At 28.4% G+C, this 6,409-nt stretch overlaps 1 pseudogene; it reads left to right on the top strand.

Annotated features, from left to right (window-relative positions):
* LOC130974709 (isoleucine N-monooxygenase 1-like) overlaps positions 1-3,085 on the top strand; it is a 79,091-nt pseudogene extending 76,006 nt beyond the window's left edge.
* The last annotated feature ends 3,324 nt before the right edge of the window (positions 3,086-6,409 follow it).

Here is a 6,409-nt window from a genome sequence, read left to right as displayed (position 1 = left end):
ATGTCTAAATTTATAATTAAATTTTTATAGTTTAAAGTTTATTATTAAATCTTTACAGTATTTTAAATTTTATAATTAACTAAATTTTTGTCAAAATAAAAAATAATAAAATATTTTAAAAATAAAAAAATGTTTAAATTTAAAGAGTTAACTTTTAGATATGAATATCTTTAACTTAAAAAAGTCTGTTAATTCTAATATTTATTATACAGTAAAAAGTTAATTACAAAATTTAAAATAGTATAAAAATTTAAATAAAATTTTTTAAATTATAAAATAATTATTACAAATTTAGTAAAATGATATGAATTGATAGAGTAATTTAATTATTTTCTAATGTATATGTAATCATACGTACTTAATTCACATATATATAATTAAAATTTCATAAATAATATAATTAAATATATTTATATTATTATTATTATAAAAAAATATGAATAAACGTATAAAAATATAGTGCTTGGGTGACGTGATTAATTTTGTGTTCAAGAAAAAAATTAATTTATTATTATTATTACTTTTTTTGGTTGATTATCTACTATAAATAGGGTCCAGATAGACTTCTCAACATGTCACAACATTTTAGATTGAGAACACAAAATCTTCTTCCAAGCTAGGGGTTATATTACCATAACCACTAGCCTTAATTACTTGTACCATTCTGAAGGCTTTTGGCCTTCTTTGATTGCAATTATTTCTAGCTTCACAGTTATCAAAACCCTAACATCTTATTTGTTCAAGAAATCACATAAGCAACTACCTAAACTACCCCCTGGTCCCAAACCGTGGCCTATATATAGTAGGTAACCTCCCTGAAATGCTTGCAAGCAAACCTGTGTATCAATGGATACACAAACTCATGCAAAACATGAACACTGAAATTGCATGCATCCGCCTAGGAAATGTCCATATTATCCCTGTGTCATGTCCCAACATTGCTCTTGAATTTATAAGAAAACATGATGCTGTTTTTGCATCAAGACCATTGAACGTGTCCTCTGATCATATAAGTGGTGGATATTTAACAACAGTTGCTGTACCCTTTGGGGGACAATTCTAGAAAATGAAGAAAATCCTTGTTAATGAATTGTTGTCCCCAAAGAGGCATCAATGATTTCTAAACAAAAGGAATCAAGAAGCTCACAATCTTATGTTTTATGTGTACAATAAATGCAAGAATAATAATAATAATAATAATAATAATAATAATAATAATAATAATAATAATAATAATAATAATAATAGTAGTTTTGTGAATGTGAGAGTTGCCACACAACATTATTGTGGTAATGTTATTAGGAAAATGATTTTTAATAAAAGGTACTTTGGAGATGGTAGAAATATTATTATTGATGGTGGGCCAGGTTTAGAGGAAGTTGAATATGTGGATGCAATTTTCACTTTGGTTTTTCATCTCTTTAAATTTTGTGTTTCTGATTATTTGCCATGGTTGAGGGGACTTGACTTGGATGGCCAAGAGAGCAAGGTGAAGGAAGCTATGAAGATTGTTAAAAAGTATCATGATCCAGTCATTGAAAGAGAATCAAGCAATGGAATGATGGATTGAAGAATGAACAAGAGGATTTTCTTGATGTTTTGATCTCACTTAAAGATTCCAACAATATGCCATTGTTGACACATGAGGAAATCAAGGCCCAAATTATAGTAACACTTCTCTATTCTTTCTCTCTTATTGCTTTTTTTTCTTGTCTTTGCTGCGGTTTTGAACCGCCACTAAAAGGTTTTACGGCAGTTCATCAACCGCTACAGCATTGCGTGCCAACAATAACGCTTTAGGTGACTTTTGTGAACTGCTGGAATAATGATAACCTAATTTTGCAATAGTTTGTAACCACCACTGCATTTGTATTTTAAACAGCTAAAGTCCAACTTGATTTAAATATTCGTTCATATTGTTGCAGTTTTAAACAGCCATTATATTGTAATACGGTTTTAGTGATCTTTTTGTGGCAGTACAATTAACCATTACGAATTTTTTTATTCTATTTTTTCATTTGACTTTTTTTTAATTGATTCAATAGACAATTCTTTTTTTTTATTTCATATCCAGTAATTTTAAATTTTTATTTTGTGTCATTTTTATTATTTTAATTCTTTTTTTTTGAGAAACTCATTAAAACATTAAACTAAATAACATTTAATCATTGAAAAAGACTAAAATGCTAATTGAATAAATATATATGAAAAATTAATATATATTTATAATACAAATTTATTAATATAAGTGTATCATTTCACTATGAATAAAAAATAGCATTTTGAGGTAAATAAATAATCAGTACTAATAATTATACGAGTTTTGAGATGGTGATAAATAACTATTCAAATATTGTTGTTGATTTGATAACACATAATTTCATATTTTCTGTATAAAAAACTCACTAAGGCAGTATTAAATTACAAAAATGCTATTTATACTTTAAATCAATCACTAAAATTAGTCATTAATATATTTGTGTATAAATATATATGTGATTTAATTTATTTTTAATATATATTTATAATTATAAGTGACTAATTTTAGTAGATAATTTTAATGTGCAGTAACATAGTTGAAATTAAATATCTATTTGAATTTAAAGTTCATTAATTTATAGTATATGAACTTTATTAAAACACTCAAAAAGAAAAGCAAACTTGTTGTAGGAATTGATGGTTGCGGCAGTAGATAATCCATCAAATGCAGTTGAATGGGCACTTGGTGAAATGATAAACCAACCGGAATTACTTGAAAGAGCCACCGAAGAATTGGACAATGTTGTTGGAAGAGAGAAACCCTAATTGTAACATTTAATGCTCCCCATGTATAAATGGAAGACACAACAATTATTGGTGGCAAATACCTAATTCCAAAGGGTAGCCATGTACTAATAGATAGACATGCACTTGGGAGAAACCCTAAAGTTTGGAATGAACCACACAAGTTCAATCCACAACACCACCTAACAAACAATAGGGAAGGTGCGATGTCGTTTTGAGCGAACCTGATTCGATAATAATGTTTTGTACAAATGATTTGATTTTGCTTCTTCAACATTCAAAGTTAATGGTTAACAAATAAGAATTTAATTTTGATGCAGTATTAGAATCAAATAATTTTATACGTGCATTTAATCACGTAATATCACATTATTAAGAGCAATTATTATTGGTCATTTAAAAAAAATCGATATAATTATATGATTGTGTAAAATGTTTTACACTGTAGTATATCAAAATTAAATTAAAAAATAATTAAAAAATTTGAGAACATACTTAAACAGAAATAACTTAAGAATTGATAGTTCAAATTTTATTTTGGGTATAAATTACTCTTTATATTGTGTTTCAACATCAAATGTATGTGAAAAAAATGAGAATAATTAATAAAAAGATAACCGTTAATTAATGATTTAATGTATAGGTCTTCAGCCCAATTTGATCTCCGTTTTTCTTTGCCACTTGTGTTATAAACGCATATACAACGGCTATACAAAATTTTATACTTAATTATTGTTGCGTCAGTGTCCAATAATGTCTTCCATCCAACTTGAAATAATTTTAATAATTTTAGCTGGCTAGGGTAATATTATTGCAATTATTATTGTAATTATGTATAATGTAAGTGTCCTACTCTAGTTAAATATAAAATTATTTATACACCTTTACATAGTTATTTGAGCTTTAAGAAAAGATAAGCATATGATTTTTTGATAAATTTATTTTATGGTAAATATATTATTATACATTTATATAATGGTCAGTTCTGTACGAGATTACGTCTAGTAGCCTATAATATTAATGTTGGGGGTGATTATAGTGCGTCAACTGATAATTTGTTACCCTGTGAACAATTTTAAATTTTTCATTTTTCATTTGGACCAGAGACACTGCTAAGGTTAAAAAGCAAATCAAAACTTACCTATTACAAGACATTTTGATATTATCGATGGCCTTACCAACAGTTTTGGTGTAGGTAAACTTTTTTTAGAGATCTACTACTATTGAGATTAAAATTGTATAGAAAAAGTATAAATTTTTTTGATAGATATTTTTTATTATTTTATTAATATTCAAAATATAGACCTTAACTTTTTTAATTTTTCTTTTATTCTATAAGAAGAAAAATATATAAACTTATATTTTTATCATATAATTTACCTTCTTTTTATTTATGGTCCAAAAATGAATAGCTTATTGAAAAAATTCGATCAAATTTAATTGATGGTTAAACCATCGATAATATTAAAATAAGAATTTATTTAATATGTATCTTTAGGACACATATTAAGTTTATAAATTAAAAAAAAATTAATTAAAAATATAAAAGATTTAAGTTTTTAATATATTTATTTTATATTTATTAAATAAAAGCATTTAAAATTTTTTACTAATAATTCGTTTTTTATGTGCTGTTAGATAAACTCTTCAAATAATTATAGCAATGCTTATTTTTTGGATAATAAATATATTGTCCAAAAAGATATATTTTTCAATGCCTTAGCCCTAAGAAAAAAAATTTAAATAAAAAATAGAATTTATATTTACTGACAATTTATTAGGCGTCGGTAATATTAAAAAAAATTTTTTAATTAATTTTACTAACAGTCAAGCAATTGGTAAAATTTATTTTTTTATTTTTTTACATCTATTCTATATATTAATTAGGGTTAAGTACTTTTTTCGTCCCTAAGGTTTGGGGTGAAAATCAAATTCGTCCCCGACCTTTTTTTGTTATTAAAATCATTTTCAACTTTGCAAAACGTTATAAAATTGTCTTTTTTTCACCAAATTACCCTTAACAATTAATAAAAATAATATTGAAAAATAAAAACAAAACTCCACCCCCATCCCACTCTGGCGTCTTTTCACTGTCTTCCCTCCTCATCCCCTTCTTTCTACCATTCTCTTCGAAACCATCTCCTCCCCAACCCCCCAATTCTTTTTCTCTCTCTTTCCGTCACCCTACCATCGTCAAGCTTCTGGTGGTGAGGGAATCTGCTCTTCCCTCTCTCTTGATCTGTTCATATCCTCAGCCACAACTACGACAAAGTTGGCGCGATGGAGAAGGAGTTGGAGCAGTCGCGCGATGCAACTAAGGTTGCAAGTGCGCTCGCCGCGAGGGCTGCGGAGCTGGAGACAGAGTTGGCGAGGCTCCAACATGACTCCATATCGGATTTGAGAGCTGCTGAGGAGACGATGGCTGAGGCTGCCGAGCTCATGAAGCTGCTACCAGAGATGGAATCCAAGGTGGAATTGATGGAGCGAGAAGTTGAATTTCTGAAGAGGGATAAATCTAAGAGTGAAAAGAAAATTAGAAATTTGGAGAAGAAAATTGGGGCTCTGGAAAAAAAGATATTGATGAGAGAAATAAGTGGACTAGAGTTGAGAAGGAGTTGAGGGAGAATATTCAAGAGAAGGAAAATGAGGTTTTGGAATTAGGGCAGAAGACTAAGGAAGTGGAGAGCTTTGCAAATTCGAAGAGTTCAGATATCGAAGAGTGGGTTAAAGAGAAACTGAGCTTGCAGGAGGCACTGAAGAAGTTTGAGGAGAGAGAAAAGAGCTTGGAATTGTTTGTTGCTCGGTTGAAGGAAGAAGCAGGGATGACTGAGAATGTGATCAAAGGACTGAACCATAAGGTTGATACTGTGAATGATGGAGTGAATGAAAATGGGGTTATTGCTAGGGATGAAAAACGGGTGAATTGTTTGAATGTTCAGTGGCCTGTGGTGGCAGTTGGTTTTATTGTTGTTGCAGCTGCTGCTGTGATCTGGTTCTACTTTTGGTTGATCCATGAAAATAATGAGGATGATGGTTTCTTATATGGCTTAATATTTATCAAGCCTGTGAATTTTGATTTCTTGTTGAAAAGTTAGAATACTTGTTGGTTGTTAGCACTTTCTTCTGAGGAATTAAAACAAAATTTTGTGTGTTGAGTTTGCTCACTGCTTGACCTTGATGATAAATTTAATTTGATAACCCGATTACTGATTCACTGCTAAAAAATTTGTTTGATGCTAAATTTGGTGCTCTGATTTTTTCTTTTTCTGTTGTAAATCATTCTAGTGAGGGTGAGGGTGGGGTTTTTTTTATTTTTGTTTAAGAAAAAAATTGTCTGAAAAATATTATTTATGGATAAAAAGATGATTTTATAACGTTTTGTAATGTTGAGAATGATTTTAATAACAAAAAAAGGTTAAGGACGAATTTAATTTTCACCCGAGACCTTAGAGACAAAAAAGTACTTAACCCTATATCTTCTCGAGCATGTTACATATTGTCGAATAACAATTTACAAAACACAAAATTTAAGAAAATTTTTAATAAAAATTAAAAAGATTACATTATTCGTAACTTATTATTAAGTAATAAAGTACATTATTCATACACAAACAAGAAATAAATA

The sequence above is a fragment of the Arachis stenosperma genome, chromosome 1 (assembly GCF_014773155.1).
Source record: "Arachis stenosperma cultivar V10309 chromosome 1, arast.V10309.gnm1.PFL2, whole genome shotgun sequence".
In the NCBI taxonomy this organism is placed as follows: domain Eukaryota; kingdom Viridiplantae; phylum Streptophyta; class Magnoliopsida; order Fabales; family Fabaceae; genus Arachis; species Arachis stenosperma.
The sequence above is the reverse complement of the archived record's forward strand: the minus strand, read 5'-3'. Positions and strand labels throughout refer to the sequence as shown.